The sequence below is a fragment of the Salarias fasciatus genome, chromosome 14 (assembly GCF_902148845.1).
Source record: "Salarias fasciatus chromosome 14, fSalaFa1.1, whole genome shotgun sequence".
Classification (NCBI taxonomy): Eukaryota; Metazoa; Chordata; class Actinopteri; order Blenniiformes; family Blenniidae; genus Salarias; species Salarias fasciatus.
Window position 1 is genome coordinate 12,214,184 of NC_043758.1, and position 19,552 is coordinate 12,233,735.

General features: G+C 44.5%; 1 long non-coding RNA gene across 1 annotated transcript; it reads right to left on the bottom strand.

Annotated features, from left to right (window-relative positions):
• Nucleotides 1–5,174: 5,174 nt before the first annotated feature.
• On the bottom strand, nucleotides 5,175–6,249 carry LOC115400204 (uncharacterized). Its single transcript, XR_003932779.1, has 3 exons — nucleotides 6,170–6,249; nucleotides 5,396–5,443; nucleotides 5,175–5,234 (listed from the first exon to the last, which is right to left on the bottom strand). It is a non-coding gene; the product is annotated as an uncharacterized LOC115400204 (long non-coding RNA).
• Between the last annotated feature and the right edge of the window lie 13,303 nt (nucleotides 6,250–19,552).

The window sequence follows — 19,552 nt, forward strand, 5'->3', positions numbered from 1 at the left end:
ACCTTCTTCCGGTCGAGGACCATGGCCTCGGATTTGAAGGTGCTGATCCTCATCCCTGTCGCTTCACACTCGGCTGCAAACTGCCGCAGTGCATGCTGTCGGTCCGGGTTCAATGAAGCCAACAGGACAACATCATCAGCAAAAAGCAGAGATGCAATCCTGTGGTCCCCGAACTGGACCCCCTCCGGCCCCTGGCTGCACCTAGAAATTCTGTCCATAAAGATTATAAACAGAACCGGTGACAAAGGGCAACCCTGCCGGAGTCCAACATGCACCGGGAACAGGTCTGACTTACTGCCGGCAATGCGGACCAGACTCCTACTCCGGTCATCTAGAGACCGGACGGCCCTTAACAAGGGGCCCCGGACTCCGTATTCCTGGAGCACCCCCCACAAGACACCATGAGGAACGCGGTCGAACGCCTTCTCCAAGTTCACAAAACACATGTGGACTGGTTGGGCAAACTCCCATGAACCCTCGAGCACCCTATGGAGGGTGTAGAGCTGGTCCAGTGTTCCACGACCAGGACGAAAACCGCATTGTTCCTCCTGGATCCGAGGTTTGGCTATCGGTCGAATCCTCCTCTCCAGCACCCTGGAATAGACTTTCCCAGGGAGGCTGAGGAGTGTAATCCCCCTATAGTTGGAGCACACCCTCCGGTCCCCCTTTTCAAACAGGGGGACCATCACCCCAGTCTGCCAATCCAGAGGCACCGTCCCCGACCGCCACACGATGTTGCATAGAGGTGTCAGCCAAGACAGTCCCTGCACATCCAGAGACTTAGATTTTATGAACTAGTCTGCCCTAAAGATGACACAATTTGCAGTGCTGTGCTTTTTATTTCTGGAGATGTTGCATCATTCAGCAAACTTGCAAATCATCAGGGAGAGAGGTTTCTATTTGTACAACTTCCACGCTAGCATGACTCATGTCCCCACTTTGTGATGACTGATCTCTCCTTGCTTGATGAAACTGTTTCACTGCACTCCACGGTTTACTGCATTTCAATCAATGCTGCAGGGATGTAAGATCCCCCAAACAGAAAGATTTTCCAAACCTCCACAAGGTGGTGTTGTGGAGTATTGTTAGGTTTTAAGCACTGTCAGCATGGAATCAAGATTTCTTCAAGAAACTTTAGACTGATAAAATAAAAACTCACTTTTGTTGCAAAGATGTGTTTCATTCAGACTGTTAACGGACAGAAGCTTCCATTCTGAAAAAGAAACACACTTATGTCACACACATTACATGAAAGAAAACGCTTGAAGCTCATCAAAGGATGCACAAGACCTTCGTTGCTCTCGCCGTGACTCTGCCCTGACCAGGACACTGGACGCCCTGCGCAGCACTGCTGCTCAGAGGCGTTACAGTAGAGCTCACCAAAGCATTTGAATCCTGGCGTGGAACTGTAAACCTTACCGGAGCAACAGATTTGATTCTAAAGAACACAATCAGATTTTTTTTATTATTCATTGAAATAACATTCATAAATACAACAATTCTAATTAAAATATATAAAGGCACCTGGCACTTCAAAGCAATGAGGTCTTCAAAAATACCTGCGGTCCCACAACACCATATGGACTAAGAGGTGAAGGAGACGTGAGGATTGATCTATCACTTTAATATGTTGCTGCAGGTGTAAATACTTTAAAAAATAAGCATTGAAATCAGAAAAAAAAGAATAATCACTGGCACCATTTACAAGGAAATATGACCCAAACATGGAAGGGATTTGTACTCATATACCCTATTTTTGCCTTTCACTACTGTTAAGTTCCTGTCTCTCACATGTACATAATCTCAGAAATTATGCATTACAAAGGTCAAGATTAGTTCAGGAACTTGTGTGAAGAAATTTCATCAGAAAGTCTGCATGCACAGGTTTTGGAAATCAAAGCATCTCGGAGTTCACTGTTTCTATATTAACCTAAGAAATTAATACAGGAGTTAATTTCTTACCTTCTGCTGTAGATCTGTGGAGAAAAAAAATTAATATGTGTAAAAGAAGTGCGCAACACATCTCAAACAACAAAAACTTGCAGAAATGCTCATTTTCCCATCCAGACTACTCTGATGGCTCCAGGCCGGCAGTGACTCATCTTGCAGGTTCAGACATGAGCTTCACGCAGTGATTGGTTTCTTGCAACTGTTTTTGTTATTACATTCGTGTAGTTTTTCTCTTTTTGATTCGGTCATTGACTGACTTATTTAGAATTCACATTTTCAGTCTCCAGATTGTATTTTTCGCCCTGGAATTCAAGTGAATCTTCATTACTCTCTACACAGGGTTGGGAGGGTTACTTTTAAATTGTAATCCAGTACAATTACAAGTTAGTTGTCAAAAAATGTAATCAGTAACTTACTCTAATTACTTCAATTAAAAAGTAACGCACCAGATTACTTTTAGTTACTTTTAGATTACTTCACCAGCAAACATAAAAGATAAAGACAAATACAATGTGTCATCCTCACAGTGTATTGACACCTCTTCACAGTTAACACCAAATGCTCTGAGTGTTCTGAACTCTGCCGAACTCTGTGTTCGTCCCCAATTAATACCAACAACATGACACCCTCTAAACCTACTGAGAATCTGATTTTCTTTCTTTCTGACTCAGGATCAGAACCATCAGTTCAGACTGTGTTCCTCTAGTAGTTCTACAGAACAGCAGCAGCACCAGGAGCCGCATTGACAGTGTTAACACACATTTATATTATATACTCGCTGTACTGCTGTAGTGAGGAGCAGTGCTTTGTGTTCAGGTAGGCCATGCCAAGTATTTTTTCAAGAGTTCAGAGTTGATTCATTCCTCAGTGACAGAAGGAAACATGCAGTCTCCAATAAATCCTCCATACAGGATGAAGATATTATTGCTTATTATTGTTTTGGGGTTGATGGATTGTGTATTTGATGAGTTTGACGAGGAGAAGCAAAAATACCACCCACTTCCTTTATGTCAGCTGCAAAGCCCTCCTCGACTCACCACAGAATAAACAGGAGCTCGCCATCACAAAAAACAGTAAGTATGCTGTTCGAAATTACTAAGGAATTGCGCTACATGGGCCAATTTGCCAAAATGTTGAAGTATCCCTTTAAGGTCTCCACATAAACATATTCCTCCAGGTTCCTACAGTGTTGAGCAAGGACTTGATGAATGTCTTGTCACATTTAAAGAAAAGCTAATGACCACATTATTAACCCCTTAAGACAGATGTCATGCCAGCTCTGTGAACAAAGACAGCGCAGCTTAATAAGACAGTGATGACAGGCTGGAGACAGAGAGGCAGTGATGGAGCAGGACGCAGTCCCGCCCAAGAAAGACGTGTGAAAGTGAGCACAATCTTTTAAATCTGCTGGAGGCTCTGGTGGGAAAGTCGTCAACCGGTGTGGCAACACTGAGCAGGTGTGAACGTGGGAGGTTTAACAAGCCACAGCGAAGTGTATCTTCAGGACACAAATAATGGAAAGTACCTGTGAGTGACGATAACATAAAGAGGCTTGTTATGTTGTTATGATCGGGGTTGGATCATTTCCACTAAAGTAGGAAAATTGTGAATCTCTGACACTAGTAGTTCACATTTTTCACCTGGTCATTGATTCAAAACTGATTTGTTGGGGGTGGATGGGGGGCTGACAGAACTGGGAAGTATTGCACTGTCTAATCAGAGTTTTCTGTCACAAGTGTTGCATGAAAACAGACGAAGTTGACATATAGTCGAGGTGACAAAAACAATGACAATATTCTAACAATGTTCTGGCAACAAAATGTCATGCTTCAACAAAAGCAGATCTCCGAACACTTTCCGACATTTTTGGACTCCTCCGATACCTTGAACAACTTCTCGCCTCTCAGTGCTTTTCTGCTATCTATTAATAAGGGGATAAAATGTTTAACAGTACTTTTCCAATCTTCTACTCTGTGACTCATTTACTGACAAAAATCTCAGGTTTGCCTTATTTGTTTCTTCATTTCAGTTAAAGATTAGACGGCTGATAATGAATGGCCCTCACCCATGATTACTGAGACTGGCTCCATGGAGAAGATGGATGAATGAACGCAATATGTAAAAACCTGATTATAAAATTGCCATTTAAAAGATCCTCTGAAATGCATACAAACTGTTAAGGGAGTTGGAAAGTCTGTCAGAGCTGCTGATCACATTCCACAGCAAACTAAACAATGCCACTCTGCTGCTGTTTGATAAAGTTTTTTTTTTCCTAGCTTACATCTAAAGTTGTTTCTCAGTCTGTGTATCTTTTTAACTTGAGTTCATGATTACTTAGAAAACCTCATCACTTGTTGCTGATTGCTCCAATTCAGTCTACACCAAAGTTCAAGTGAACTGACTTGATTCTGGAAACAGAAAACTGACATGATTTTTGTTTTTTGTTTTTTTTTCTTTTTTAACTCTACAATACTTGGCTACTATTTTCAGTTGTCTGTACTCATTGTCTTAGTTGTTCCAGCCAACACGACAGCTGTGAGTGTTCTTATCTGCGTCTGCATGACTGTGCAGCAGCATTTGTTTTCCCTCGTCTCGCTTCTTTGATGCTCTTTCCTATCTTAGTGCTTGTGTTGCTTAAGTTAGTTTAAGGATGTTCTTTTCGTTTTTTTTTTTCCCCCTTGTCCTGTTCGGCAGCTGGGGCGTGCAATACTGTATGATTGTAGCCTTTTACTATCCGAACAGATTTTAATATTAGCAGCAGGAGGAGACTGGGTCTCCTCCTGCTGCTGCCTTTATTTAAAGCTGGCATCCGGCATGGCTGCCGGACAGGACCGGGACGGAAATGCTCAGAGAGCAGGAACAGAAAGAGAGAAAGATAAAGAGAGGGAGAACGGAAGGGGGGGGGGGGGGGGGGGGGGGGGGGGGGGGGGCGGCACAACCTATGTACAAAGTCACAATACAAAACAGTGTTGTCGACGCACCACACACAACCTACAACAATCCCAAACCCCCAATCTAGACAACACCAAAACAGAGCCGACAACCAACACAGAAAATTACAGAACCATACATACATTTTTTTTTTTTGAAGAAGAAGAAGAATGTGACTGTACCTGAGCAGTTTACAACTTTAAGCCCCAGTTCTGGGCCGTCGTCATGACAGTGCTGAGTCCTTTTGTCAAACTGCTTTTGACCGCAGCACAAGTGATGCTCGGAAGTCCTCGTGAGGAGTTTCTTCTCACCATTCTTGCCACAACACAACTGCTTGTCCTCGTAAAACAATTCTGTGGAAAGGATTTATTTTCTTAACACAACTTCAACAGCAGTCTTGTACAGCTGAATTATTCAGGATGGTGGATTTAGGTGTTAACACACATAAATGTAACTACAAATGCTGGTTGTGTCACACATGCTAAACGTTCGTCCTACAATGATCTCGACTCACCGTGATCACAGCATTTGGCATCAGAAGCTTTAGACGGGCAGTCACAGTCTGTGAAGGCAAGGATTAAGTTAAATTCCTGGTGTCATGTATGCAAAGTAAATCTTATTCTTCATTGTACTATGACAGAAATGTCATGTCAAAAATTTCTGACAGTAAAAAATCAGTGAAACACCTAATAGACTGAATTACAGTACCAAAACGCCAGTCCGTGCTTGGCATACTGGCTGCTGCCTGCATATCAGCTCTTTGTTATCCCTTCTACATGCTGCCGTTCAGCCGGCGCTGTCTGAACATTTTGTAATTCTTCTTTCAGGCCAATCAGAGACGACTCAGGACAGCAGCATGTGAGGGGAGCATGTAAGACCACTGGTTTGTTTTGAATAACAAGGATCCCAACGGTTAACCACACAGAGTGTGTGTTTATGGGAAGGGGTGTTTTTCGTGAGTGTGTGTGTGTGTGTGTGTGTGTGTGTGTGTGTGTGTGTGTGTGTGGGTAGGGTGACTTGCTGAATGACTGACTCCTGACATGAAAAAGTCTCCCAGTCCGGCCCTGGCAGCAACCCTTTGTAAGCAAAGCCATGGCTGAATGAAACTCTTCAGATTCCCACATAATTATTCAGCAATTTATGATGTCATGATGGGCAGGACTGACCAAGATTTTAGGATAAAAACCTTTGCTAATTTTAATTTCACTACCATGGGTTCACTGCTGATCCCTGAATATAATGGAGCAGTAAAATGCAGAGCTCAGAGATGTCTAAAGAATACACCTACTTTCGTTGTCGACGTCACATTTTAAATCAGGAGACTTTATCTTCAAATCTCCTTTCTTTGTCTCACAGCAACACTCAGTCTGGCTGTTATACTGATTTTGACCACAGCACAAGTGATGTTCGGAGGTCCTTGTGAGGAGTGTCTTGTTGTCACCCCGGCCACAACACAGCTTGTTGACATCTGTGAAAAAGATCAAGGTTCTATCATTTAACTTCTACTGATTGAACTTCGACAGTCAGCTGTTACGTGTGCCAAACAAATGAGTGTATGAATATAAACAAACCATGTCTACTGGGACTAAAAGATTGAAATCTTTTAGTCCTTTAAATTTTAAGTTATAAGTTATAGCTTATGAATTTGACAAATACAGTCATAGCATAAGTCCAGAGTTTGAACAGATTTTCTCTCATTGGTTTTGATAGATACTACTCTAGCATTTCCTTCAAGTTATCATTCTTAGGCTATAAATCAAATGGACTGAAAAATAGGTTTAGAAAGGTTTAAAATATAAATCTAATGATTGTCCCCTGACAGACGTCCTGTCTGATATGTTTAGTAACCAGTCTGAAGTTTTCCCCTGGTCTTTCCCTCTTTTCAGTTGCTTATCATCTTCACCACAACATAGAAAAGATGTTGTTGGCATGGCAACGACCTTCGACTGACAGCACATCTCACCTTGTTCGTCGTAGGCTGTCAGTCCACAGCAAGAGGACACTGCTTCATTTAGTCCCTGTGTGATGTTCACTGTAAAGACAAAGGAAAATAAAGGCACGTTGCAGGAGTTCAAGTCTGATGTTGGAAACTGTACAGTCGGGTGAAATCAAAGCTGGTTTGAGCTGAAATGTAAAGAGTCAGTAAAAATAAGATTCTTGTTCCTCTTTATCAGACAGGGAATTACTTTTCTGAACATTTTGGAAATATGTCAGAAACATGAATTAGGGATACGAACGAGAAGCAATAAACAACTGCAGCACAATTCTGCTCAGGGCAGGAAAACTGAAAAGTTCAGAGAGAGGACCCCAGGGACGAGTCATGTGCTGGATTCCCGGTGAAAAGTTGGGTTGTTTGTGTGACGAAGCCAGAGATTTTAGACAGAGTCCTGGGATCTCTGAAAAAGCAGAATGACCATGACTTAAATCTCTGAATAGAGGAAAGTGTCAGGATCCTGTCTGTCCTGCACCCTGTGTGTGTGTGTGTGTGTGTGTGTGTGTGTGTGTGTGTATGTGTATGTGTATGTGTGTGTGTGTGTGTGTGTGTGTGTGTGTGTGTGTGTGTCTATGTCTATTAAGCAATCCCCTTCCACCCCCTTCCCTCCTGACTGTACTTCATCCTGTCTCCCCTGTGTGTCTGTGTGGGTCATTAGTGTGTCTGATGTTCTGTTTATGTATTCTGTCTGACTGTCGTCTGCCCGCTTGTATGGATTTTTGGATTGTAGTTCTGGACTCTGGCGAGGAGGACTACCATTTTTGGACATGTCTGCCTGAATAAAACCTGTCTGTCTGTCATCTCGATCCATGACAGAGAAGTTGGTAATGCTCTTCCACTCTCGTGCCCTCTTCCGCCGCGCTCCGGTGCTTGTCCTGTGCGGGCCCCGCAACTAATCAATAGTCATTAAAATCAATGTTGTTGGCTCACACGAGGTTCCAGTGCCGTTGCAGAGGCTGTACGGCGCTGCGGAAGAATCTGCAAGCACATCAATATTGTACTTGATCCACTTTGTGAAACCAGACGGCTCACAGTTATTATTAATTAGCCTCTGAGGTCTCACTGAATCAATTGTTAAGACTTTTAACTTTAGAAGATATTTGCACATCTGTCTTAACTTTGCAGAGCCGTTGCTCTGCATATTTGAGATTGCTTTTGATTGCAGTTACCACCAGTGAGAACCAGTGGTGTGTGTAACACACATTTTAGCTCATTTTTGCACTGTGGCAGGAAGCTAGAAAACCATTAGAAAAATTTCCACTGACCCAATGTCAACTTGTAAACTCCACAAAGAAAGTCTTTTTTTTTTTTTCCCTTGTCCTGTTCGGCAGCTGGGGCGTGCAATATTGTATGATTGTAGCCTTTTACTATCCGAACAGATTTTAATGTTAGCAGCAGGAGGAGACTGAGTCTCCTCCTGCTGCTGCCTTTACTTAAAGCTGGCATCCGGCATGGCTGCCGGACAGGACCGGGACGGAAACGCTATGTACAAAGTCACAATACAAAACAGTGTTGTCGACGCACCACACGCAACCTAGAACAATCCCAAACCCCCAATCTAGACAACACCAAAACAGAGCCGACAACCAAAACAGAAAATTACAGAGCTATGCATGCATTTTTTTTTTTTTTTTTCCGAACCATATTAGTGAACAGACCAGGCCACAAAAATAAAAGGAGGTGTAGGGGAGGAAGGAAATGCAAGGACACCACAAACCCTTCTTTTTTTCTTTTTTTTTTTTTTTTTGAATATAGCTAGTCGTAACTAGTAGTAAACTCGGGGCGTGCATCAAGAGAGGTCTGCTACAGATCACCATTAGTCTAACCACCACAAGAAGACAAGGTAACCGAGTGTGTGAAGAGTGATTAAAGATCAACGTGATCATGTGAATATGATGGTGACAGTGATGGTGATAGTGATCATGCATATATGACCTCTGACCTCTGAGAAGGCCAGAAGCAGGCCAGAGAGGCCCTCAGAGCCCAGACAGCCGGCGGTCATCACAGAGCCCGGATCCAAGCCGCTCCCCCAGGCAGACGCCCACGCTCCAGTCCAGAAACGGGGCAGAGGAAAGCCCCGGCCGGGGACCCCGGCAGTCCCAGGGCCCGGGCCCCGCGGAGCCACGACCGGCAGGAGCCGGTCCACGGGCAGGGCCTAGAGCCCAAGGCCCAAGAGCCCAGGAGCCAACCCCCCACCCCGGGCGGAGGGCCATGACCCACCCGGGAGAACCAGTCCACACGGGCGGCTACCCACCCCAGGCCAGTACAACCCCCAGCGCTCCAGCCACGCACCCCGAGATCCAGGGCATCACCCCCCCCCCCCCCCCCCCCCCCCCCACCCCCCACCCCACCCCCCCAGGAGCCCCCCGATGAAGGACAGGGCCAGGAGCGCCACCCCCTTACCCCCCTCCAGGACCAGGGCGGACAGCGACCATGGCCAGAGAGCCACCGACCCAAGAAGCACACACCCATCATGCATCAGGAGGAGTGAAGGTGAGGACAGACAGGGGGCAGCAGAAGGACCCAGACCCAGGGCCCACCGCCCCCAGGCCCACCGGGGCCACCCCCCACAGGACACCGCACTCTCTCATACATAGTTCCAATCGCCCACACATATACACCCACACGTACAGACATACATACATACTTACAGATACACACCCTCACACACATACACACTTACACATACATAGTCACTCACATACACATACATATCCAGATACACACCCACACACTCACATACACCTACATAAATACCCACACATACAAAAACATACATACATACTCACACATACACACCCACACACATATACACATACACGTACACACACCTTCCCTAACCCCCACAGCCCACCACCCCCCTATCTACCCCCCCATCCATCCCGCCCCGTCCCCCACTGAGAATATGAAGTGGCGCATTACTACAATTAGACTGAATGAAGCGCGAGTGTCCGCTTCTGCTGCACCCGGGGGGGGGGGGGGGGGGGTGAAGATGCGATGATGAACACTCTGACCGGTAAACACAACAAGACAGAGACAAATGGCGTGGAGCTCGAGCCCAGGACGTACAAAGGTAGCGTTCTGAAACAGGAAGTCTCACTGGAAGACTTTATCCACGTCTGCCTCAAAGCAGCTGGAACTTTATGAAGCACCTCACATCAACACATGCTAGTATGACACTTCTTGCTGCTGCTGCTAACCCGACCCCGAGGGAGACGAGCTGCTCTGTGAAAACAAGCAACCAGCAGGCGACCACAGCCGAGCTGAACACACTGACTGCAGGTACACTGGAACACAGTGGGATTAATGTACAGTTACAGAGATGTGCACTACGTAATGGCCAGAAGTTTACATTTGTGTTTTCTTAAAAATCTGCAATATAGTTCAAATAAATACTAAATGTTCTAAAATACTGCATAAAGTGTTTTTATTCTTCAATCAGTTGATATAAACCTCTTTGATGCTATAGATGTTATAGAATGTGGTAATGTGTAGAACATGAAAAATAACATCAGTTACTTTGCTGAGTAACTAATTACTTTTTCAATGAGGTAACTGAGTTACTAACTCGATTACTTTTTGTGAGAAGTAATTTGTAATTCTAACTAATTACTTTTTTAAAGTAACTTGCCAAACACTGGTCTTGAGACATGGGTTACAATCTTACCACACTTCAAAAAACTTCTTCAACTCAAAACTGACATCTTTTGCTTTCAGAAGGGGAGACGACCGGCCGTCTCAGTTATCCTGGACTCAATTCTGCTTGACATATAATTTGCAAACAAGTGTCTCCAGACATGTAGACGGTCTTATGAAACTCTTTGAAATGAGTTCCATATATGATAACATTAAGGTTTGGACGTTCCCAAAATGATTATTGTTTATACGTATACTGTTCACTTGTTTTTTTGAAATGTTCAAAATATTTAATAATTTCTGTCATTTTAACTTGTTTCGGCAACTTACCTCCTCCTGCTACATAACCATGAAGCCAACATTTCAAGTTGTTGCTGACTTGACAAAAGTGTATTACCTTTTCGCTTGTTTCCTTGTTCTACTGTACAGCAGGTGGCCTTTTCTGGATTGTAAGACTGAGTTCCACAACAGCTCCGTTGATTCTCTCTGCAAAACACAGAAAATACACCCCTAGCTATTATCAGGGACACTCATTTAGATGTTGTGTTAAGTTATAACAGAGAACATAAAGGTCAATTTGATTGATTTTTAGTAATTTTGGATTTTTACTTCAATGAGCTTTTTATATTATCCATCCTAATATCGCCCTCTAATGGATGTGAGTGTAAACTGTCTTTCTGTGTTTGTAACATGAGTTCACTACAATGTGCAATAAACTTTTTAAATCTTCTAATGAATATAACACAGAGCTGTAAAGACAACCTGATGAATAATATTTAATAGTCTTTCTCTAACTTACAATATGTTTTGGTAAATCCTCAAGTTTTCAGCATCACTGTAATAAAACACTTTGACATTTTTGACACAATGTTCTAAAGTTTCTCCACAAGCTTTGACTTGTTCCAAAATCTGAAGAGGATATGTGGCTGCCAGAAAGATGACCATCACAACTTCCTTTGGTAAATCGGCTTTAGTGTTTTTACAGAATTGATGGTGCAATTTTAACACTCTCAATGCATTTCAAACTGGACATTCACTCACACACACACACACACACACACACACACACACACACACACACACACACACACACACACACACACACACACACACACACACACACACACACACACACACACACACACACACCACACACACACACACACACACACACACACACACACACACCCATGGCAGATGGGATACCATGAAATATACATTAGAAAAAAGAGCCAGAAGTCAAAACACTGATCTTGAGATGTGAGCTCCAGTCAAATTTACCACCCAGCCACAGGGAAGCTAAGCTTCTTCCAAACTGTTTTATTGTTAGACAAACATACTACACAACCTAACAAAGTAAAGAGGTTGCAGGCTCACCTGTTGCAACAGTCCTTGGGGCTTGTACTGGCTCCCCAGGCGGTCTCTGTGCACAAACAAGTGGTATGAGTCACTTCCGGCTGGTCTCCCAACATTTTTTTGAAGGAAACTCACTTTATCCATCATGAGAAGAAAGAGGGTACAGTCTGTTCCAGGTTTACATTTCAGCCCACTTTGGGAAGCGTAACTAAATTTTATGAAGACATATTTAGGGTCCTTGTAATCGGAGAATAGTGTCAATATCTTGAACTGTTCCGATAAGAAGACAATAATCTGAGCTTCAATTTGTTCGAAAAGATGTTTTAAAAAGTTACTGCAGATGTTCACGAGATACTGCGCCCTGAACCAATGTTGTCTTGGATGTACAAAAGGGTGTCACACTGAATTGTGATTCCTCTCCTGTTCGTTCATATTGCATTGCGGTAAGTGGTACAATTCCCTCACATGGCAGTCTATACTCAGCTGCCACTTAATTAGCGAGCAAAGCTGCAGATAAGACCATTTTTTAGGCTCCAGACTTGCTGGAATTCAGCAATGTGCGAGAAGCATTCCTCAGACACTGTTGATGATAACGTCCCAACAGTGCTGCAGATTTTTTAGCAGCGTCTTCATGATAGACATCTGTTTCACCCTGCCCAGACGATGTGATCGTGAAGTACAAGGAGCTCACTGTCCTTTTTTAAGAGACCTGTCTGACACTCCGGGCTCAAAGGGTGGATATGATCAGGTGTGTATTTCAGTTCCCACAATGTGGATGACTATTTTTTTAAATCTATTTTCTCTCGCTTCAAAGTTAAACGTGTTTCAGAGATGTTTACATTTTCGTCAAACCAAAGGAATAATTAATTTCTGTTATCATTCACATTTATGCATTCTGTTGCTGGCATTTCAGGTAATATATTTCCTATTTGTTATGACTGTTTTGGAACAATGGTCTGATATAATCTGCATCTCTGCATCGCTTTCGACTTGAGAGTTACTGTTTTACTGCTGTCCATACAGTATGTCGGTATGCAGTTATGTGTATGTGGATGCTGTCCTTTTCTCTTGTTCTTTTATTTTTTTTTCCAATCGTTTCATGGTATTAAATCAATTTGGCAAGAAACTGTGCTTGAAAATGAGCTACTTCATTAACATACTGACTAATACTTTGAGGAATTTGTCTTCCCTACATCTGAGATTCTTCTGCATATGAAAACAGGTGGGTGGGGGCACCATTATTAACAGGGAGAACTCAAGTCTTGCACGTATTCTGAGTTTTACCCAATGTCGCAATGATCCAACCACATCATACAATTCTCTGATGATCCTGGTAATAAAAAGCAAATGTGCTTTGGTGCAGACATGCTGCATCGCCACAGGATGGTCAAGCAGCAAGCACATCCAGCTGATCTACTCCGGCTATTGTAGCAGTGAATGAATATTCAATTTCCAAGAGTTGTGCCCAGGAACTGCGTCCCTGATCAAAACCCCTGACCTGCACCACACCCCCAGGGTGACGAGTTCCAACATAGTGTAGTTGTGGCTGTTCTCCTACTGTATGCTCATAGTCTGAAATATTTTCCCATAACCAACGTTCAGTTTCCACGAATTACTTTTTTTTCCCCACTGTCTGGCAGCTGTGTGAGGGTGTGTGTGTGTGAGTGTGAGTGAGAGAGAGAGAGAGCGAGAGAGATAGAGCGAGAGAGAGAGAGAGGTAACAGGTAAACTCCCTCCATAACTGCATGATCAGGATTTGAACTACTGACAATGAATGCATTGGTGCAATGACTGTACAGCTGCCTGTTAAAAAAAAAAAAAAAAAATGAATACAAAACTCATTTTAACTCACAACAAACGAAAAGAAATCTCTCATGTTTCTCCCTTTTTTTGTTGGCAGGAGATCACAATGACTTGAAAAAAGAAAGATTTGCATTTTGTGTATAATGACAGTGGAGAAAGAAAAAAAAAACTATTAAACCACTAACTGCAAAAACTCAAATAAGATTTCTTTTACGTCAGTTTGAGAACACACACTGGACTGTGTTCGGGATTTTCGAATGAAACATCTGCCCGGTGTGGGAGATGTGGCGGTGCGGGGTGAGGGATGTGGGATGTGGGATGTGGAGAGAGAAAGAGAGGGAAGAGAGGAAACTGCAGGCTGTGCCAGCGGTGACACAGTTCAAGCAGGAAGGAAAAGTGTGGTCAAACATAACCCGGTGAAATCCGATGCACGCTGACTGTCATCAGTGAGAATCTGTGGAAATTATCCACTCAATCAACCATGCATCCTCCATGTTTATACCCGATAAACCACGCACGCACGTGTTTGAAAAGTTTCACTTGTTTAGTCTTCTCAGTAACACTCCACTCTGTCAGAGGAAAGATGGCCGCGTTGACTGGTGCTGGTGTCAGACGCTGAGCAAAATTTACCCAATTGATAAGAAATTCGCGTGTGTATGAAGACACATAAGAAGGGCATCTTTTGTTTAAAAAGTCAGTGGTGTCAATTCGACGCAAAAAGAGCAAAAAGAGCTTAACAATGCCGCAGAAAACAAAAAAACAAGGTTGAACGACGGATACCACGCCAACGCCCCTGAATGGAGCCAATGTGGAGGAGGACGCTGGAGCAGATGACATTTCAGAAATCCTCAAGTAGATCAAACTCTTTCGTTCTGAAACTGCGGGGAATTTTGGAATGCTAAGAAAGGAAGTGAGTGATATAAAGCAAAACCTTGAACATCTAAAAGTCAGGATGGATGACACTGAGGAGAGAATTGCGCACACTGAAGATCGCAATATTGATTTAACTAAGGTGCTTTTCCATTTAATGCGCAAACAAAAGCAACTTGAAGAAAAGTGCCAAGACATGGAGGGTCGTGCCCGAAGGAAAAATATCAGGATTTACTCTGTTCCGGAGAAGACAGCAACGTGCCTGACTTCATTAAAAAGTTGCTTTGTGACAAATTAAGTATCCGGGATGAAGTTTACATGGAAAGGGCGCAGCGCACAGGTGTCCCCTCTGCGCGCAACCCCAGGTCCATTATAGTCCGTTTCCGAAGTTTTGAGGAGAAGCAGAGAGTGCTACAGGCTGCATGGTCTCTAAAGGATATTCGGATTAAAGATCAAAGGATATATTTTGATGATGACTATACGGCCGAAGTGTACAAAGAACGCGGAATGTACAGGGACGCAAGAAAACAGCCCCAGGAGCGAAACATTAAGTTTCGCATACTATTTACTGCAAAACTTAAGTTGTTCTTGCAAGATGGGAAGTTTAAGACCTTTGACAATCCACAAGAGGCAGCTGAAGGTCTTAAGGAGTTTGGCGTAATGATGGAAGCTCCACAAAAGGAGCCGGATTGGGAGTCAGCTCTGCGGGCAGCAAGCTAGCACTCACCCCGGAACAAGAACAAACTTTCCCCCGCTGGAGTAATAACAGACAGCGTCAAAATGCTTCGTTCCTCCCTGGACAAATACGAAAAAGATGAAACGAAGAAGGATTGAGGTATGTGATAATCACAGTGGCGCGTGGAGTCTTGAGGCTTGATGTGGTCATTAGGTTACAAAATGGTGCGCAATGACTGCAGAGAGCGGACAATTGGTAACGAACATTGACAATTTGACTTCGAATATGAACTGGACTCAGAAGCCAATATGCCTACAAATGCTTCTTGTAAATATTATACGGATGTTGAATTTAATAATGAAATTGAAATAACTGATGTATTTTCTTTAATTCACTTTAATTGTAGAAGTCTGTATTCAAATTTCAGTAAAATATCTGAATATTTAAAAACAGATTTACAGTCATAGCCCTGTCTGAAACCTGGTTAACTGATGAGAAAGGAGTAGATTTCTATTTTGAGGGTTATGAATTGTTTTATGTTAACCGAGTTAATAGGAAGGGAGGGGGTGTTGCTATTTATGTTTGTAGTGCTTTGAAGTGTAAAATAATGGAGTGTATGACAACTTCAGTGGACGATTTAATGGAATGCTTGACAGTTGAGATCGAAATTCCAAAACAAAAAAAATATTGTGGTGACTTGCATTTATAGAACTCCAGGATCAAATGTACAATTATTTACAGAATAATTGGAACGATTACTCGAAAAATACAATGGTAATAAAGAGTTTGCAGTTTGTGGTGATTTCAATATTAATCTTCTTAATATATCGATTCATACTACTACTTCAGAGTTTTTTGATTTAATGACCAGTAGGGGACTTTTTCCACTGCGGTCAAGCCCGCCCTCATTTCAGAAAGCACGGTCAACCTAGCACTCAATTGACTCTGTGGTGCGCGCATACTCTGTGCATTACGGGAACAGCGTTTTCACAGTGACTTCACAATAAAAGTTGGGTTAAGTTGAATGAGATTTTCCTTTCGATTTGGTTAACCGAGTTAGTTTTCTTAAGTTTTCACGACCTGGAGTGACAGGCACAGTGAAACTGATATTCTCCTGCGAGAATACAAAGTATCAAAATAAACACGAACACACACCAAACACGAACAGACGCCCAAAAAAAAAAAAAAAAAAAAACCCTGTTGGCAACAACCCAGTCCACTTCTCACTGAAAGTAGCCCCCCCCCAGGGTGCAATTCACCAAGTGTCATCCAGATCTGATGTGTATTTTCAAAGTAAGAGCCCGCTGAAAAAGCGCATTTTTGACTCATCCATCCAAATTCAAAGTTGCATTGCTCCAAAACTCCCTGTTGCCGAGCAACCATTCCACTTCTGACTGATAGTAGGCCCCCACAGGGTCCCATTCACCAAGAGTCATCCAGATCTGATGTGTATTTTCAAAGTAAGAGCCCTCTGAAAAAGCGCATTTTTGACTCATCGAGCCAAATTCAAAGTTGCATTGCTCCAAAACGCCCTGTTGCCGAGCAACCATTCCACTTCTGACTGATAGTAGGCCCCCCCAGAGTCCCATTCACCAAGTGTCATCCAGATCTGATTTATAGTTTCAAAGTAAGAGCCCTCTGAAAAAGCGCATTTTTGACTCATCCAGCCAAATTCAAAGTTGCATTGCTCCAAAACTCCCTGTTGCCGAGCAACAGTTCCACTTCTGACTGATAGTAGGCCCCCCCCAGAGTCCCATTCACCAAGTGTCATCCAGATCTGATTTATAGTTTCAAAATAAGAGCCCTCTGAAAAAGCGCATTTTTGACTCATCGAGCCAAATTCAAAGTTGCATTGCTCCAAAACGCCCTGTTGCCGAGCAACCATTCCACTTCTGACTGATAGTAGGCCCCCCCCAGGGTCCCATTCACCAGGTGTCATCCAGATCTGATGTGTATTTTCAAAGTAAGAGCCCTCTGAAATAGCGCATTTTTGACTCATCCAGCCAAATTCAAAGTTGCATTGCTCCAAAACTCCCTGTTGCCGAGCAACCATTCCACTTCTGACTGATAGTCGGCCCCCCCAGGGTCCCATTCACCAAGTGTCATCCAGATCTGATGTGTATTTTCAAAGTAAGAGCCCTCTGAAAAAGCACATTTTTGACTCATCCAGCCAAATTCAAAGTTGCATATCTCCAAAACGCCCTGTTGCCGAGCAACCATTCTATTTCTGACTGATAGTCGGCCCCCCCAGGGTCCCATTCACCAAGTTTTATCCTGATCGGATGTGTATTGTCAAAGTAAGAGCCCTCTGAAAAAGCGCATTTTTGACTCATCCAACCAAATTCAAAGTGAGATTGCTCCAAAATGCACTGTTGCCAAGCCACCATTCTGACTGATAGTACGCCCCGGGGGCTGCTGCGTGTGATTTTGCCTGCCGCCGCAAGGCATGATGGGACGCGGGACTGGGTTTTGGGCCATTTCTTGCCGGTTTGCGTATTCTGTGTGGTTTATTTGTGTTTCATTTATTATGCATGTGTTTTGTTCATTGTTGTTCTCTGCTGTTGCCGTGTTTTCCTTCATTTTGTGTTCCTTTTGTGTGCACCGTGGCTCAGGGGGACCTTTGGGGGAGGGATGCGGCCTACGCGCCGCTGGGGAGGGCCTGTTGCTTGTGAACCTAAAGATCAAACTCAGTCTCCTTCGTTGTCTCCGCCGCTCGAAATCGCCACATTGGTGTCAGAAGTGGATGGAGCCACGGCAAGCTTCAGATAGAAGACGCCCGGAGAACGCAGGAAGGATCGCCGCGCAGTGGGGGACTCCGAGCCGGCCCGACGGGTCCAGCGATCGGCCGAAGCACCGTCCAGAAGCGGCGAGGATGGCTGAGGACGGTGGCGATCGCGTGGATGCGGGATGCGGGGCCGCATTAATCACCGCACTCGAGCGGCGCTTCGAGAAAACCTGGGCTCCTTCGCCACTGACGTCCAGTTATTTGCACGGCAGGGCTTCCCCACCTTCCCCGTAAGCGTGCTGGAGTAACTGGAGTAACTCCTCCGCTCGAGTGCGGTGATTAATGCGGCAGGGATCCGCTCTTCTCCGGGCACGAAGTCGAAGAGAACTTGCTGGGCCTTGCCTTCCAAGGCCAGGGCTAGATGCGCGGCGGTGTCTTGGCCACTCCAGCTGTTGTACGTTGCGGCGACTCGTGTCTGCTTGATGAAGAGCTCCAGTGAGCCGGCGCCATCATACTTCGGCAGCTTGACGGCGGCTCTCGCTGGAGCGGTGGGTGGGCGAGCTCCCACATCCACGCGATCGCCACCGTCCTCAGCCATCCTCGCCGCTTCTGGACGGTGCTTCGGCCGATCGCTGGACCCGTCGGGCCGGCTCGGAGTCCCCCACTGCGCGGCGATCCTTCCTGCGTTCTCCGGGCGTCTTCTATCTGAAGCTTGCCGTGGCTCCATCCACTTCTGACACCAATGTGGCGATTTCGAGCGGCGGAGACAACGAAGGAGACTGAGTTTGATCTTTAGGTTCACAAGCAACAGGCCCTCCCCAGCGGCGCGTAGGCCGCATCCCTCCCCCAAAGGTCCCCCTGAGCCACGGTGCACACAAAAAGGAACACAAAATGAAGGAAAACACGGCAACAGCAGAGAACAACAATGAACAAAACACATGCATAATAAATGAAACACAAATAAACCACACAGAATACGCAAACCGGCAAGAAATGGCCCAAAACCCAGTCCCGCGTCCCATCATGCCTTGCGGCGGCAGGCAAAATCACACGCAGCAGCCCCCGGGGCGTACTATCAGTCAGAATGGTGGCTTGGCAACAGTGCATTTTGGAGCAATCTCACTTTGAATTTGGTTGGATGAGTCAAAAATGCGCTTTTTCAGAGGGCTCTTACTTTGACAATACACATCCGATCAGGATGAAACTTGGTGACTGGGACCCTGGGGGGGCCCACTATCAGTGAGAAGTAGAATGGTTGCTCGGCAACAGGGCGTTTTGGAGATATGCAACTTTGAATTTGGCTGGATGAGTCAAAAATGTGCTTTTTCAGAGGGCTCTTACTTTGAAAATACACATCAGATCTGGATGACACTTGGTGAATGGGACCCTGGGGGGGCCGACTATCAGTCAGAAGTGGAATGGTTGCTCGGCAACAGGGCGTTTTGGAGCAATGCAACTTTGAATTTGGCTGGATGAGTCAAAAATGCGCTTTTTCAGAGGGCTCTTACTTTGAAAATACACATCAGATCTGGATGACACTTGATGAATGGGAACCTGGGGGGGCCTACTATCAGTCAGAAGTGGAATGGTTGCTCGGCAACAGGGCGTTTTG